Genomic DNA, 17,656 nt, shown 5'->3' on the forward strand with positions numbered 1-17,656 from the left:
TTCTTTCCTCATATGCCTCCCTATAGTTCACACTGTCTGTGTGTGTGTGTGTGTGTGTGTGTGTGTGTGTTAACTATCAGCTGTGGTTGCATGGGTATGCAACTGCATTTTAAGGATCAGTTGAAGATTTATGTGAGTGAATCAGGGGCTCAAACATTTGTTTAGTTTGACTTCTCTTTGGGTTCAGCTGTGAGCGAAGCTGGCTCTTATTTCAGCAGGCTTTTTAATTGAATTCCGATTTTAACTCATTTTTAGTCTTATTGTACAGGATCTCCTGTACACCACTTAGAGACAACTGTGATTACTGCAATGCATTATACATACGGCTGCCTCTCAAGATGGTTTGGAAACTTCAAGTGGTGCAGAATTTGGTGGTCAGGTTGCTCACGGGGACAAGACAGTTTGAGCATATTACAACAATCCTAGTCCGACTGCACTGTCTGCCAATTAGTTTCTGGGCCCAATTCAAAGTGCTGATTTTGACCTATAAAGCCTTAAGTGGCTCAGGACTGCAATACCTGAAGGACCGGCTCTCCCCATATGAACCAACCTGGACCTTTTGTTCACCATCTGAGGCCCTTATTTGTGCAGCTTCCTCACAAGAGGCCCAGAGGGTGTTAACATGAGAAAATATTACTTTTCAACCAGGCTTTTGGCTGTTGAACATTCTATGGCATTTTAAATGTGTTTGTGGGAGGGGGGTTATTTGTTTGTTTTTGTTTTGTTTTGTGGTTTGTATTCTCATTTTGTGTGTTCTGTTGTGAACCACCATGGGATGAAGCACGGTATACACTTCTTCTTCTTCTTCTTCTTCTTCTCCTTCTCCTTCTCCTTCTCCTTCTCCTTCTCCTTCTCCTTCTCCTTCTCCACCTAGACCCACAATTGGGTTGATCTGATAAAGAGGGAAGGGAATGATCTGTGCTTGTCTGTGATATGTGTACAGTTTTATTATAGGCTGTTGTACACTACCTGCTCTGCTAGATTTTGCAATGGAAGGTATCTTGTTGGAGTGTCAAGCAGAGCTCTCTTGCATGTGGAATAGTTTTCCAACAGCAAAGGAGCCCTACCACACTCCTAGTAGGCCACATGTCCAGTAACAAAGGTAATTTTGCATTTTGGAAATGTACCTTAAGCCTACCTAAACTGATGCATTTTAAACCCATGAAGGAGTGAGGCTTATTGCTGTAGTTAGGCCTTCCATGCATGTTGTGACATTTCCAGTAACTGCAAATGCATAAACTTTCAAGAGGTTTTGTTATCATGGGCTAAACTGGAGGGGAAGAGAACCTAGTTAACATGGGCCAGGTTAGCCATTACTTTGCCTTAAAGAACTATGGTGTAGAATAGGGGCCCCAGCAAAAGTGTGGCTTCATTGTAGGAGAATTATTATATAGATAAGGAAACAGTTTATTTACAGATGGGAGCAAGTGGAACAAGAACAGCCACTTCCTTGTATGGGGATAGGGTGGAGAAGTGGACAAAATTACATGGTGACTTGGTCAAATTAATACCATAATATGATTCACCAGAAGCCAACAAATTTGTGGAATCTGGACATATGTACTCTCTCTTAATTTGTCCTTAATTTCCATGAAAAAATGGTGTGTTTGGTGTGTGTGTGTGTGTGTGTGTGTGTGTGGAGCTGACCTTCAGTTCTGTCCAATTATAATATGGTATACTGAATCAAAGAGCTATCTATAATCAGGAATTGCCCTGCTCTTATTATGAACCAGAGTCTGCAAAGGAAGAACCTCGCAAATCTTCTGTGTAATCAACTGTTCTGTGTCATCAACATAAGCGTATGGCTGTGGTCCAAATGTAAATACTCTTGAGTGACAGAATTTATCAAACAGAATGTGAGGGCACTGCATCTTTATTCTGCATTAGGAACATAGGAAGCTGCCTTAAATTGAGTTGGACCATTTGGCCCATCCAACTCAGCTACACTGATTGGCAATGGCTCTCCAGGGTTTCAGGTAGGGCTTCAGTCCCAGCCCTGCCTGGAGACACTGATGACTGAAGCTGGGACCTTCTGCATTCAAAGGAGATGCTCTGCCACTGAGCAACAGACCCTATTTGAGCTGTAACTCCTAGTGTTGGAAGATATAGAGCCACTAGTGGCTTGGTCCATCTCTCCTAATCCTAAGCACAACTCTGGAATTAAGGGCTCTATGAACTTGGGTGTTCTTTGGGCATTTAAACACTCTACTTATAAAAAGCAGAGGTAGCCATGAGAACTAAACCATACAGCACACACAGAAGTGAAATTCCTCACCCATGTAACTCCAGTTTCCCCCCTCTTCCATTGTGCTATGTGTTAGAACCGTAGAGATGCCACAAAGATGAGCAGGCAATTCAATTTTTTCGGTTTGTAGACTATGCCCCCATTGCAAAATTTTGTGGGTGCTTGTGTAATTTTGTAAAACCAACGCAGTTGCAGAACAGCTTTCACCGGAGAAGCATACAGCTCACCGCATTACTGTTACAACCTCTTGCATTTCCACTTCTGTTTTCTCCTCCATGATAGGATCTTCCTTGAAGGACATCAGACGATAGCCTTTTTTTCAGGGAAACTGATGGACACACACCGGCCACTTTCATTGGTTATCAGTTCTGTTGGTGGTAAGCAGAAATTACAGAACTGTAGAGTTGGAAGGGACAACAAGGATCATCTAGTCGAACCCTCTGCAATGCAGGAATCTTTTTGCCCAACTTGGGACTCAAACCCACAACCCTGAGATTAAGCATCCCCTGCTCTACCAACTGTGCTATCCCACTTGAGCTATGCAGAAGGGCTGTGGCTCAGTGGAAGAGCATCTGCTTTGCATGCAGAAGGTCCCATGTTCAATCCCCAGCACCACCAGATAGGACTGAGAGGAACTCTTGCCTGACACCCTGGAGAGCTGCTGCCAGCCAGAGCTAGGTGCACTAATGGTCTAACTTGGAATGTGCCTACGTAGTGACAAGAATTCCTTTCACTGATATTCAGAAGCTGTTAATAGGAAGCAAAAGGGGATCGGGTGATAACATTATAAATATTCATAAGATAATAATAATAATATTATAATAATAATTTATTATTTATACCCTGCCCATCTGGCTGGGTTTCCCCAGCTACTCTGGACAGCTTCCAACAAAAGATTAAAAATACATTAAAACATCAGCCATTAAAAACTGCCCTAAACAGGGCTGCCTTCAGATGTCTTCTAAACATCAGATAGTTGTTTATTTCTTTGACATCTGATGGGAGGGCATTCCACAGGGTGGGCGCCACTACCAAGAAGGCCCTTTCATCTTTCAGTGATTCACCCCTTCTGGTTAGGTCGATTTGCCCTTGTCCCATTATATTCGTGTCACCTTGATGGCCATGTCAGCAGGCTTGAAATCTCCAAGAGTCTCCATTGTTCACAAACACTCCTTATCCTAAGAGCATAAGAAGAGGCTGCTGGATCAGGCCCATGACCCATCTAGTCCAGCATCCTGTTCTCACAATGACCATAATGGGAGCGGGTGAGTTATTGAGTTGTTGTTGTTATTTTGATTATGGATTTTGTGGTTTTATATTTTTATTTTGTTTTGTAAACTGCCCTGAGACCTGCGGGTAGAGGGCGGTATATAAATTAAATTAAAAATAAATAAATGAACCCGATGCCTATAGGAAGCCTGCAAATGGCACATAAGGGCAACAGCACTCTGCCCCCTCTGATTCCCAGCGACTAGTATTCAGAGGCATGCTGACTCTGATAGCAGAGGTAGAACATGGCCACTATGGCTACTAGCCACTGATAGACTTGAATTCTTCCCGCAAAATACTGATAGTCTGAGGGCATCTGTAAGTAGGCAACAGGGTGACGATTCTGTTGCATCAGCTTCTCAGAATTATGATGCTGGAGGAGACTCTTGAGAGTCCCATGGACTGCAAGAAGATCAAACCTATCCATTCTTAAGGAAATCAGCCCTAAGTGCTCGCTGGAAGGACAGATCCGGAAGCTGAGGCTCCAATACTTTGGCCACCTCATGAGAAGAGAAGACTCCCTGGAAAAGACCCTGATGTTGGGAAAGATGGAGGGCACAAGGAGAAGGGGACGACAGAAGATGAGATGGTTGGATGGTGTTCTCAAAGCTGCCAGCATGAGTTTGACCAAACTGTGGGAGGCAGTGGAAGACAGGAGTGCCTGGCATGTTCTGGTCCATGGGGTCATGAACAGTTAGACATGACTAAATGACCCCAAAGACTGCTCCAAGCCCAGATAATTCAAGCAGCAGCAGCAGCAGCAGCAGCAGCAGCAGCAGCAGCAAAAACACGACCCTCTTAGCTTTCTCTCAGCTTTCTGAACGCCAGACTACAGATAGTCACATCCACACAATACATTTAAAGCACATTCCCTGCCACAAAGAATTCTCAGAACTGTCGTTCATTAACAATGCTGGGAATTGTAGTTCTGTAAACTTTGCACCTATGCTGTGGATAAGCTGTCTTTGTCCTTTTGCCAGCTTGGATGGGTGTTATATTCCAAAGGCTGGAAGAGAGCTTTCCAGCCCATTAATCATCAAGTCTTTTGTTAGACCTCCACCACCCATTACTTTGTCAGGCAAAACTAGAGTGATAAAAACCTTCATGTCAATCATGACAGCCAAACATCTCACTATGAGATGCAGGCATTTACAATAGCTTAGGTGAACTTCTCCCCATCCAACCCGTTCAGGAAGCAGAGCACAGAATTGTCCAAATACACTTGAAATGGCAGATAAGATCACTGGAATCTGTGAACCTGGGACTAAAACCTTATACAAATAGCTGTACTGGAAAGAGCCGGTCATTTGAAATGACCTTAAGAGTCTTATCTTAAAAACAAAAAACAAAACACCTTGAGTGGTACCCAGACAGGGACAGGAAATTATTCCCGTCTGAGGCAAGAGGCTTCAATTAGCCAGCCCCATTAAGAACAGGAAACACTCACCCACTTTGTCCAGAATATCTCGGGAAGCATAGAAGAGAAGGTGAAAAAGGCAACTATCACAAACAGGCAGCCACCCAAATTTCACAGCAAGAAGGATCTATTTTTACATTGCCACTGTCCATAGAAATGAAAACAAAATGCTTATAATAACATAATGTCATTATTTTCACAATGCCACCAATTTCATAATGGACTAGTGTCTAAATCCAAAGATGGAGACCCAAACTACATGTTGCATGCCAACACCATAACAGAAGTGACACCTTTTTGAACCAGAAAAAGTCCCTTCCAGTGGTTGTGATTTGGAACAGAGAAGCAGGGAAAGCAGGGCCACCCCAGATTTGAAAGAGTCCTGGGCTGGTGGACTCCCTCCTTTGTTGATGGGTCTTGGAGGAAGAAGAAGAAGAAGAGTTTGGATTTGATATCCCGCCTTTCACTCCCCTTCAGGAGTCTCAAAGCGGCTAACATTCTCCTTCCCCTTCCTCCCCCACAACAAACACTCTGTGAGGTGAGTGAGGCTGAGAGACTTCAAAGAAGTGTGACTGGCCCAAGGTCACCCAGCAGCTGCATGTGGAGGAGCGGAGACGCGAACCCGGTTCACCAGATTACAAGACTATCGCTCTTAACCACTACACCACACTGGCTCTCAGTAGAAAAGATACTTGACAGTGGCAGTAAGCAGCAGCAGCAGCAGCAGCAACAACTCTCCAAGTGGCTGCCATTTACATTTCCCACAATTCCCCAGAGCAATGGGGCATTGGGGGCTTTGTGGGGGCTACCCAGTGGTCCATGACAGGCATCGGCAACGCTCAATGGGCCCTGACAAGACACTGTGGCCACGAAAGCTGCCCAAGGATGCCAGGTGTTGATCCTGGTCCTGTTCTTAACCCGTTGCCCACCTGCCATTCCCCCTCCTCCTGGTTGCAAATAGCAACCACCTAAAAGTAGTTTTCCCAGTTCAAAAACATGCTTCCATTTTGTGCATTTGTCCAAACTTGATCTCGTGTCTTAGAATGAGACAAACCACAAGCCTGTAAATCCTGGCTTAGCTGTGAATAGTGTGGCGGTGGCAGGACCAAGGAAGAAGCAGATGTGATGTTCACTCCAGGAACCTACATATTCACTCATTCACACTAAACCATGGTTTGACTTAGTGTTGCATACAAACTGGGCCTTTCTTACAACCACCCTGCAAAATATGCAAGTATGCAAATCCTTGAATTTCATGTAGGGCTGAAACTGAATGACCGCGGCTTGTCTTGTTTCTCTTTAAGCAGCAAGTGCATACTTTCTCGGGTGTGACTAATGCAATGCTTAAACTGGTAAAGTCTATGATTCTTGTACAGAGTCAGAAATTTTAGACAACCACCTATTTATACATCTGTAGAGGAAAAGTATAAGGAGATGAAAATGCACAAATGTACATTTTTATCCTGACTCTACCAAAATAACAGCCCGTTATTCTAAGGAGATGCATCACGGAAATTGTTAATAATATCTTTGGAAGGGAGAAATGAAGAAAACGATAGCCCATTTTATATGCAGTGGCTCATTAGGAGAGTGTTATAGCTGCAATGGATTTAGGAGGAAAGCTGTCACTAAGAAACAGCAAATCTTATTCAATCTGGAATGTGCAGGGCTGGGTTAACCACTATGGACTCATCTTCACTATTCATGTAAAGCTAAATCATGCCGTTGGCGTCTCCCAAACTATCCTGGGAACTGTAGTTTGTGAAGAGTGCTGAGAGTTATTGGGAGACTCCTCTTTTCCTTACAGAGCTACAATTCCCCGAGATGTTGTAACAGTCAGTCCCTGTTCTGAGGGAACTTTGGGAATTGTAGCTTACTGAGGCGAATGGGGTCCCGTAACAACTCTCAGTGCCTTTAACAATCTAAAGTTTCTGGGAGGGAGACCATGAGGGCCAGGATCAGTGCCCATCCACAGACCAGAGGGCTGACATAATAATATAATATAATATAATATAATATAATATAATATAATATAATATAATATAATATAATATAATATAATATAATATAATATAATATAATATAATATAATATAATATAATATAATATAATATAATATAATATAATATAATATAATATAATATAATATAATATAATATAATATAATATAATATATACCCTGCCCATCTGGCTGGATTTCCTAGGCCACTCTGGGTGGCTCCCAACAGAATATTAAAAACACAATAAAATATCAAACATTAAAAACTTCCCTAAACAGGGTTGCCTTCAGGCTGTTACACAGGGTGGGTGCCACTACCAAGAAGGTCTTTAAGAGACTTTAGATATCCAGAAAGCGATGTGGGGTGCATAGGAGAGGTGGACTGACTGCAGAGGCTCAAAAAGACCTTGGTTCACTTCCAGGCCTTGTCAGAGCAATGCTGACTAGCACAGGAGCATTAATACTTGACTTGGACTAGAGAGAGAGTGACTCTTTTTTACCAAATCTATTTGGCCCAAACGGGGAGGGGGGAGCCAGCAGACATCTTACTAGCCTTCCAAAGTAACGTGACGTGTGATAACTGAACCATACATCCTAAATATATTACAAAAAAAGATGGCATTTCCCATCCTTCCTTGTGCAGAGGATAGCAAATTTAAAAACAACAAAGAATTGCAAGTGTGCATCAAGGTGCTTTTGAAAATGAAACATTAGCTATATATCAACCTGTATAGAGTATGTGATAAATCAATCCTATATTGTACATCTGAGGAAGAATAAACTAAATTATGAATCTCATTTGTGGGTTTGAAATACTCTGCACAGAAATACTTCAGGGCAGAGGGATGGAACTGAAACCAAACTCCAGAAATAATAATAAAAAATATCTATCTTTTTGTAGCTTTCATGCCATTTTTCCTTTTCTACATAGAAGCCAATGTGAGAGCAGATAATGTTTACCTAACTGTTTCTTGTTCTAAGGTTCTTGTCATGAGAATCAGTTGACAGCAGCTGAATTGCAACTGGCAAGTTTGGCATGTGGCCAAATGGCTGTTCTACCAAGTGCTTGGCTCCCAACTCAAGCAACTTTTCAAAACTGCAATGCCAGTGTACCTGTTTCCACCAGTTTTGCAGCATTGTGGCAAGCTGGCATGGGAGGGAAGCCCCCAACATGACCATGTCAGGCACTGCTGAACTTGTCATCGAGCCACCGAACCCAAAATAAAACTCTGAAAGGGCCCTGAACAATATGAGCATGCTTGTGATGGCCTGGGACTTGGGCTCAGACTCGGAACCAGAGGAGTCTCAGTCCACACCGGATCCTTTGCCTCAGGCAGCATCTGAACCATGTCTAGGGCCTGATTCTGAAGAGCCCCAATCTGCACAGGTTCCCCTGCAACAAGCACCAGCTGGGCTGAGTCAGGGGCCTGAGCCTGCCCTGGCTCCAGATGCGGGGATTACCTCATTGCCTTCAGCTAGGCAATCACTTACAGCTGTTCCACTACCAGTTGGGTCAGGAGAGGCTGAGGCAGCCTCTGGGTCTATTAACCCACCGACATCTCCCGAGCTGCAGAGACTAAGGTCTGAGAGAAGGAGAGACCTGAGTACTCGCAGGAGGAGTGCTCGCCTTCGGGTGAGAAAGGGAGGTGAGTCACCGGGGGATAAGGACCGGCCGTTACCCCAACAGAGATAAAAGGCTGTCGGACCCCACCCCAGGTTGTGGGAGCAACATTGCTGTTTGCTAGAACCTGCCTGAGACCCTGTGTCTGACCTAGCCTGGTTTCCTGCCTTTGTGACCTGCCTTGGCCCTGTTGGACTGACTCCTCGCAGAATCCTTGGATTCGGGACCGGACCTGGACCGCGTTGCTCGGGTTAAGCCCCAGGCCCAGCACAATGCTCAACAAGAGAGGAGGCAATACACTCCTCATGGGAAATATAGTTTCAAACTTTAGCCACACCAAATGCACCCCTGTGCAATAATGTCAGCTATATGATACAAACCAGTGGTTCCCAATTAGCTAAGTGTTGTGGATCCTCTGTTTTTCAAAAGCCAAGCCATAGACCCCTTACTTTTGAAAATTTTGATATCTCTATGCAGTTTTTGTTATGTGAATGGTGCCATAGATCCCCTGGCCAACCAGATGCCTATGGGAAGCCTGCAAGAAAAACCTAAGTGCAACAGCACTCTTCTCACTTGTGACCCCCAACAAATGGTATTCAGTGGCTTCCTGCCTCTAACATTCGAGTCTTGAGCTAGCCCTGACAGTGGTACCTGGGTTTAAGAACTGTCCGGTTTAAGAACGATTCGGTTAACAAACTCCGCAAAACCGAAAATAGTGTCCCGGTTTGCAAACTTTACCTCGGTCTAAGAACGGAAGCCAACAGTGGAATGGCACCAGCGGCAGGAGGCTTCATTAGGGAAAATGCACCTCGGTTTAAGAATGGATTTGGTTTAAGAATGGATTTCCAGAACAGACTAAGTTCGTAAACCAAGGTACCACTTAATGCGGCTGAGTGGCTATACCATAATTTGCCACCAGACTTTAAGGCTCCTCAAGTGAGATTTTTTTGTTCTTGCCTTTTTTATACTCTAGACCAGTGTTTCCCAAATTTGGGTCCCCAGCTGTTTTTGGACTACAAGTCCCATCATTCCTAGATAGCAAGACAAGTGGTCAGGGATGATAGGAATTGTGGTCCAAAAACAGCTGGAGACCCAAGTTTGGGAAACACTGCTCTAGACCATCCTGTTTGACTTTATGTATAGAACAAAAGGTCATCTTCATGACCGGTTGGGATTGTTCATCGACTGCTTTTCTTGTAATATAAAAAGTATTCATGGTTTATAGTTAGGTAATGCTGCTTTATTGTTTTCCTTGAGGAGTTCAGTTTGTGTTTAAGATGAGAGGAGGGGAGAAACAAGCGTTAATCAGGAGGAGGAGGGAACTCCATTCTTAAGCAGGCATGTGTGCCTTTGACATCCCCAGCTCACTTACTCCTCCTCTTTAAAACTCCATTATTTAGCGGAAGGACACACATGCTGAGTCACCGGCAAAGGTTAATAAGCGCAAGTGTTGCAACAGCAGACACCCATTAGAGGAACAAAGGAACTGTTGACAGTTAATAGTGCATAGCTAATTCTGATTAAAAAGCTAGACTGGGTGCCTTTAAAGGTCCTATAGTGAAAGGGGTTCAGAAAAGGGCATTGGCAGAATGAACTCCAGGAAGGATTCTGACTGAGCTTAGGCATAACATTTCTCCTGATTTTTGTGTTGCAGTCGAATCCATGAGACATCTCTACGGAGTGCAGCATGCATTCCACCGCATCGCAGGCGAAGTCCCACCTTTCTTCTGCTTGAAGTACCTTGATGCTCTGCTAGCAACTCCAGAGGGATTCTATAAACAACAGAGTGAGGGTTGGTGCAAACAATCATAATTATTAAGAGAAACGCCGCAGTAGAATGCATGGAGAAGGACTATCATGAACTGGGCAAGGAACTGCCAACCCCAGCTCAGATTGGGGCTACTGGTAAAAGTGGCCATGGAAAGGGCTGCTGGCTCTCTTCATATATAACCCAATTCCCACGAGCCTTTCTCCAAGTTATCGGAGAACTTGAACTTGCATGGACAAGTCTGACTATAAGAGCTGGATTACAGGTGACACATTAAATGATATCTGGGTCTCAGCTTTCAACGTCAAGGGGTGGAGGTGGGGTGAAAGCTATCAAGCTTGACAATGTTGTGGCTGGGGATGGAGCTAGTAACACGTGTCCAAATGCAACGTATGGAACAATTGGCAAAATTCCATCACTGGGCATGTGGGACAGGGGTACCATCTTGTCATTCACCTCAGGCAGCAAAATGTCTAGGACTGACCTGCCAAGAGGAAGCTGTATCTTCATGGCACTTTTAGGGGAAGGGGAATCAGGGCATTCATTCAACTGACCTATCCTCCCCCCAATTCAAGTCAAACGATGCCCAGAATTTAGCTTCAGCCCCTTATTCCTGTCAACAGGAGGCTACAAAGGAACAATTGAAAAGTGCTACTGGCAACAGTGGCGCCAGTGATGGATTTTTCAATGGCATATTTTGTTACTACTTTAAAATATATTATTTCATACTTTCTGTTTAGCACTATAGCACCAAAGCACTAGGTCCGCCTCTGAAAGAGCACACTATATGGGACTCTTGTGCTTTGTAGAAGCATTTCCACTTGAATTTATGCAAGTAACCTTAACCCACCCAAGAAACTTTAATGGAGCCAGAGCAATAGATTGCACAAAATGTTTTGTAATGGCTTAACAAGGCTGAATACATTTTGGAAAACTGGATGTCAAGATGACAAAGTTTCAGATTGGCCTCCTACTTAAAACGGCAGCTTTCTTTGCACAGGGATTTTATTTGGTTTGATTGTGCAGAGGAGCACTCAGCCATGGGAGCACTTTCCTATAGTCTGAAGACTTACAGTCCATAGGCAGATTTGTGAGAACTAATATTCTGGGTGAATAAAAAAGCAAGGATACTGCCATTACTTACTGAGAGGTCACAACCACGCCATATACATCTAAAACACATCTGAGGCACATGGCTTCCTCCAAAAGAATCCTGGGAACTATACCTGAGACCTGTGGGTATAGGGTGGTATACAAATTGTTGTTGTTGTTGACCCCGCCCCCCACAGAACAATGATTTCCTGCTCCTTTAACAAACCGCAGTTCCCAAGATTCTTTGAGGATGCCATGGCTTTAGATATATGGTGCTGATGTGACCTTGGCTTCTGAAAGACTAGCAAGAGAAGAAGAAAGTATGGCTCAAAAGAGGGGGGTGGCTTTGTTCATGGATGCCCCTCCCCAAATAAAAAGCATTAAATTGGGGAGAGACATGATGGCACTTGTTTGAAAGTGGTTGTCACAGTCTGGTTTCCTATACACACAAGCACTGGATCTGCCATCTCAAGAGGCTAGGTGAGAAGATGAGTGAGAACAAAGGATAAACGGCCTTTAAATGGAAGAGAAGTAATTTCTGATTGAAGCCAGCCAGATGATAAGATGCTATTAACAGAAGTAAGTTCTGACGGAAAGGCACGATAGTTGGGAACTCGCAACTTATGTAAGGTTCTTATGTAAGGCGGTCTATGATTCATTTACACAAAAAGTGTCAAAATTCAATGCCTCTGATGGAGAAAATAGAAGCAATAAAAAGTCATCTGGAAGGAAAGCGTGATTCATGCTTAGGACCAGCTCAGCCAGAGCAGAAATGCAGCGATGGCCCCCTATGAATGAATCTCTTTTTTAATGAAGCCAACTTTGCCATGAAGGGTGTCGTTACTTCCAAAGGAATATGCTTCACAGAAAAATCTTACAACTGGGATTTATGGTAATAGTCCTGACTCATCCAGGTAGTCACACTGAAGCCAACACAATATTACTGGAAGTTCAATGTGGTTTTGTAAGCTAGGGCTGCAGGTGAAGAAGAACCTGCAGTGCTGAACATTTCTTTTTCTTTTTTGGCAGTGAGTCAGTATGAAGCCCGGGTTTCTCCTTATTAAGTGTAGCAATAATGCTGTCAGCTTTGCCTGTTCCTGTAATAACAACCCGCTGCCCCAAAATAAGCCAAACTGGAAGACAGGCTTGAGATAATGAAAAATGTATACTTAAAGTAGTGCAATCTACATGGTTTCTAATTCAGCTCATCTGAATATCACCGGCAACATGCTGCAGCCCACAAAAGTCTTGATTTGCCAGTCCACATGGCTGACAAAGATCATCTAGATCAATTTCAATCTGGCTTCACTGAGAGTGGTGGCTTCATACCTGTCCTGGGCAACATTGCACATCCTCTGAAGGTCCAGGTCCTCAGTTTGGCTGGCATTATTAAATCTGACATGCTAGGGGAGTGCTATTAAATCTTCTGTGGCACTCAGCACCTCTCATTAGCTTAGGCCGGTATGCCAACTATGGCCCTTCCTGGCTAGAGACAGTCTAGCCTGGCAATTTATCCTCCAGCATCATCATGTTTGGACTACTTACAATGGGTGGGACATGAGGGTGGGGCTGCCTTTGGAAACTGCAATTGGCTTAAAGTGTGATACTGGGACTGGGACAGAGTGCAGCAGATACCACATACGCCACCTTGAGCTCCTTGGAGGAAAGCTGGGATATCAATGCAATGAATGAATCACATTTCTGCTTGTACTGCAGGCTACGCATCATTGGAGCAAACTCCTAGGGGCTATGGGGGCTTCAGCCCCCACAATAAAATATTTGAAGGGGCCGGTGCCCCCACAAAGTTGATGGGCATTCTCATTTAAATGGTGTGTGTGCCCTGCATCATGTGATCAATTATGCAGGGCAGGGCTTCCTTGGGCCCCCACAATATTTCAATCAAGTTGGCACCCCTGCTAAGCGTATGAGGTAGGATATCCCTGGTTCAAATCCCAAACTGTAAACTTACTGACTGGTTTTTGTGAAGGCACTCTAAGGCTCAGCCCCCCCTCCCAGAAAGAGCTCACCAGGCAGGGCAGAGTTGCTACACAACTTCCAGGGAAGTGGGTTGATGTTGGTTACTGGGAGGGAGAAGAGAAGGAGAAAGGCAGCAGGAAGTCTCTGAGGAGGAACACCAAATTGGCTCTACCAGTGTATTTCCACCACCTCAGCCCCTCAGTCCCTGTCTCTCTCCTTCTCTCTCTCCCAGTAAGCAGTAGCTCACTTGCTGGGAAGCTAGTGTCATGCCTCCACTCCACCTGGCAAACTGCATCTGGCCCACATTATTTTATGACTGACTTAGTTTAAAGTACTTATATGTCATCTTTCAGGGCAAAACCCTCCCAAAGTGGCTTTTACAACTGCCAATATAGCTTCCCAAATGTAGCAGGAGCACTGGGCAATCTACTTGCAGTTTTTCCAGTCTCCCCAATGATATTCCTGTTATCCTCCACACTGCTGTGCCAGTGTTGTATTTTCTTTCCTGGGTAAAGTCCCCACCCCCTACATTTTCTCAAGCTATGTCTGTGGGACAGAATGTGGGTTTCCATAGTGTGGAGACCTCCAGAAGCTTTGGATTACAACTCCCATAATCCCCAGTCATTGGCCATGCTGGCTGGGGCTGATGGGAGTTGCAACCCACAACATGTGGAGGGCACCTGGTTGCAGAAGGTAGGCGTGGAGAGTTCTGCTTCACAAAGGGGAACTTGTCTATTCAACAGACACTTTACAGTCATAGAGCAGGGTGACCTTGCACTTTTACAGGGCCACACAGAGCACAGTTTGTTTGCTAAACAGTGGTCTTTGGGAATAATAAATTATGGCATCTGTACAAAAGTAGGATCTCAAGTACTTTCAGAACTGAAAATTAGAGATACAGTAAAAAGGTAACCTCTAGGATGAGGAAGATGACTCTTCAGTACTCCATTCAAATTGGAGGAAACTGGCATAATTGGTCTTGGGGTTTCAGCCATGTCATCAAGGTTAGCTGAGTGATGTTTGATAATTGTTGGCTTCAAGATGCCGACAGAACCTGTATCTCTAGCACAGTCTGTTGTCACTGTCATTTCTAATAACATGAATTTATACTGAATGCTGTATATTCACAACACAGTGGTACCTCAGGTTACAGACGCTTCAGGTTACAGACTCCGCTAATCCAGAAATAGTACCTCAGGTTAAGAACTTTGCTTCAGGATGAGAACAGAAACTGTGTGGCGGTGGCAGCGGGAGGCTCTATTAGCTAAAGTGGTACCTCAGGTTAAGAACAGTTTCAGGTTAAGAACGGACCTCCAGAATGAATTAAGTTCTTAACCTGAAGTACCACTGTGCTCTTTGGTGTTTGTGATGTTTTGCTGGGCAGTTCCTTGAAAGCTTGTTTTGGCTACAACTTGCTGATCTGTCCATCTCCACTGTATTCATTCTAAGGATTGGTAAGACTGATGTAAGGCTGTGTGATGGTCACTCCTCCCCAACCTCTGTATTCAGTGCTAAAATACTAGTAAATGGTTTAAAAGTACAGTGTCATGGGTTTAAATTTATTCTTCTGTTCAGCTTCCTTGTTGTTACAGAACCACAATCACAATATTTGCTTTGGGAAGTGTTTCAAGACCCATGGTTGGCACATCTATTCACTGCCACAGTGTTTCTGCCTAACTTAAAGATGAAACCAGGCCATTCATTCAAGTGTGGTGGCACAGAAGGAGCTCTGGAAGAACCACACAGTTGAGGCACTCTCCAAGAAGGTGCCCACAAAGTACGGCTGTGAATGGACACCATTCCATGCTCAGTTTCCAGCCCAATAGTCCCCCAGAATCTGCTGTTCTTTTGGACAACAAAAGATTATTTACACACACTCCACACAAAGGCAAGCATGCAGGAGCTAGCAAGATACTCATCATGTCCAGGTGTTTAAACATGAAATGGCCCACTCATGTTTAAAGAGGGAGTGGGGGTCCAATTTTAATAGCAAGAGGGACAGACAGCTGGGGGAGACTGAATGCTTTTGACCCCTGCCTGCATCTACTGTCACTGTAGACCAGGATGGATGAATTAGTCTATTTCGGGTCTATGTTAATTTGGAGTACAGGAGAAAACACTCTGGGAGAGAAGGAACAGACGTCAGGACCTGCATTCTAAGGCCACAAACATGGAGTTGTTGATTTGTTCATTTTATAAGTGAATATATCATTATAAACTATCATGGCTCACATCATCAATTAAGAACATCACATAACCAAAGCAATTACAATTTCAAAAGAGGAGGAGGAAGAGGAGGAGGAGGAGGAGGAGAGCTTAAGACAAGAGGAGGAGAGCTTAAGACAAAACAGAAAAAGGGTTACCAGATTGCCAAAAAGCTATTAAGAAGTTATGTTCCAAGGAAATTTGCTTCAAAGTAAGTCATGCATCTAAGATAATGAGTGTTAATAAGATGTTTGGAAATGTTTGCATGGGGTAAATGTACCTTTAAGGCAATTCTGGTGTTCTGTTCAGGGGAGCAGCAGAGCGAACAGTTGGCTCTTGAGCACTGAGTAATAAATTAAAATGTCCTATAAATCAAGTGTTTTACAAAAGCATGAATGGCTGATTTCATGATGTGATTAAAATCATCAAGGGAAAAGCATTCCAGTCAACAATACTTCAAAGTTGTGCACCTGTACCTTTGAAAGTAACTTTCATGATACACTTTCCGCAACTCTAAAGGCCCCCTGATCCAATTTAAAGCCATCTCTTCCTGTAGTTTCAACCAATACTACTGCCTGGGTGGTAGACTTTGACTTGGGGACTGAAGTGGCCCATTGACTCTTGGCCAAACTAGAATCCCTCATGCTTTGGGTTTTGTTTACAAATTAGGAACCGCATGTGGATGCATTGAAAACCAGGGAAGTGGCACTAGAGCAGGCGAGTTTTTCCTTCCATGCTGTTTCCCCTGATCTAAATTGTCCCCTCTTTAAAAAGCTGCTATTAACTTTGTGAGGAAAGGTATGCTTGTGTGATGATATCTATGAGTGCTTCCATGAGGGATTTTGTTGGGGAATTGGTGCTCCTTGTGCACCCATGATTTTCACAGGGCCCATCCGATGCCATTGGCATCAAAATATCACCCTGTACATTTTTTTTACATTTAATGCAGATTTGGTCTTAACCCGGAAAAACTGGTAAATAAAAATAATCAATTATATAGATCAGGCATAGGCAAACTCGGGCCTCCAGATGTTTTGGGACTACAGCTCCCATAATCCCTGACCACTGGTCCTGTTAGCTAGGGATGATGGGAGTTGTAGTCCCAAAACATCTGGAGGACTGAGTTTGCTTCTGCCTGATATAGATTCAGTCGCAGCTGCTATGGAAGCTCAATTTTGGAGGGTTGGGCAGTTTGTCATATGTGTGCTAATGTTTTGGTGGGTGAGCTCTAGGGATGGGGAAGCAATTTGATTTGGTGAATCCATCAAACTGGCATTTTCCAAAATGACATGAGAACCAAAATACAGCTATCTTAAAAATTCACACTTATCTTACTTTTGCAATGTGGCTCTCCAACCAAGGACGTGGGTGGCACTGAGCCTCATGGGCTTGCCGATCAGAAGGTCGGCGGTTTGAATCCTTGTGACGGGGTGGGTGAGCTCCCGTTGCTCAGTCCCAGCTCCTGTCAACCTAGCAGTTCAAAAGCACGCCAAAAAGTGCAAGTAGATAAATAGGTACCGCTCCGGTGGGAAGGTAAATGGTGTTTCCATGTGCTGCTCTGGTTTCACCTGAAGTGGCTTAGTCATGCTGGCCACATGACCCGGAAAAACTCTCTGTGGACAAACGCCAGCTCCCTCGATCTGTAAAGCGAGATGAGTGCTGCAACCCCAGAGTTGTCTGAGACTGGACTTAACTGTCAGGGGTCCTTTACCTCACACTAACATGCTGGCAAATTATCAAGAGTTTAACTGGGTTAAAAAAAACAATCCTGCATAAATGTGAATAACTTAATTTAAAATTGGGAAAATTAGAAATTGAGAGAAGTGAAATTGACAGATCCTTCCAGCTTCAGAGGCCACTAATGCCAAGTCCCTACTTTTGTTTCTACGAGTTAGCCATTTTGATTCTGCTGACCCAAACCTACAAGTGTGCCTCTTTCTACTCATTGTTGTCTGCTGAAGAGACATCTGATTTTCAATAACCTGTTTCAGAGGAACTGTTTTCTCATATTTCCACATTGTACATATGGGGGACTAATTCATTGACTGTAATTAAGTAACAAC

The sequence above is a fragment of the Podarcis liolepis genome (assembly GCF_965112155.1).
Source record: "Podarcis liolepis genome assembly, chromosome: 3".
Lineage (NCBI taxonomy): Eukaryota > Metazoa > Chordata > Lepidosauria > Squamata > Lacertidae > Podarcis > Podarcis liolepis.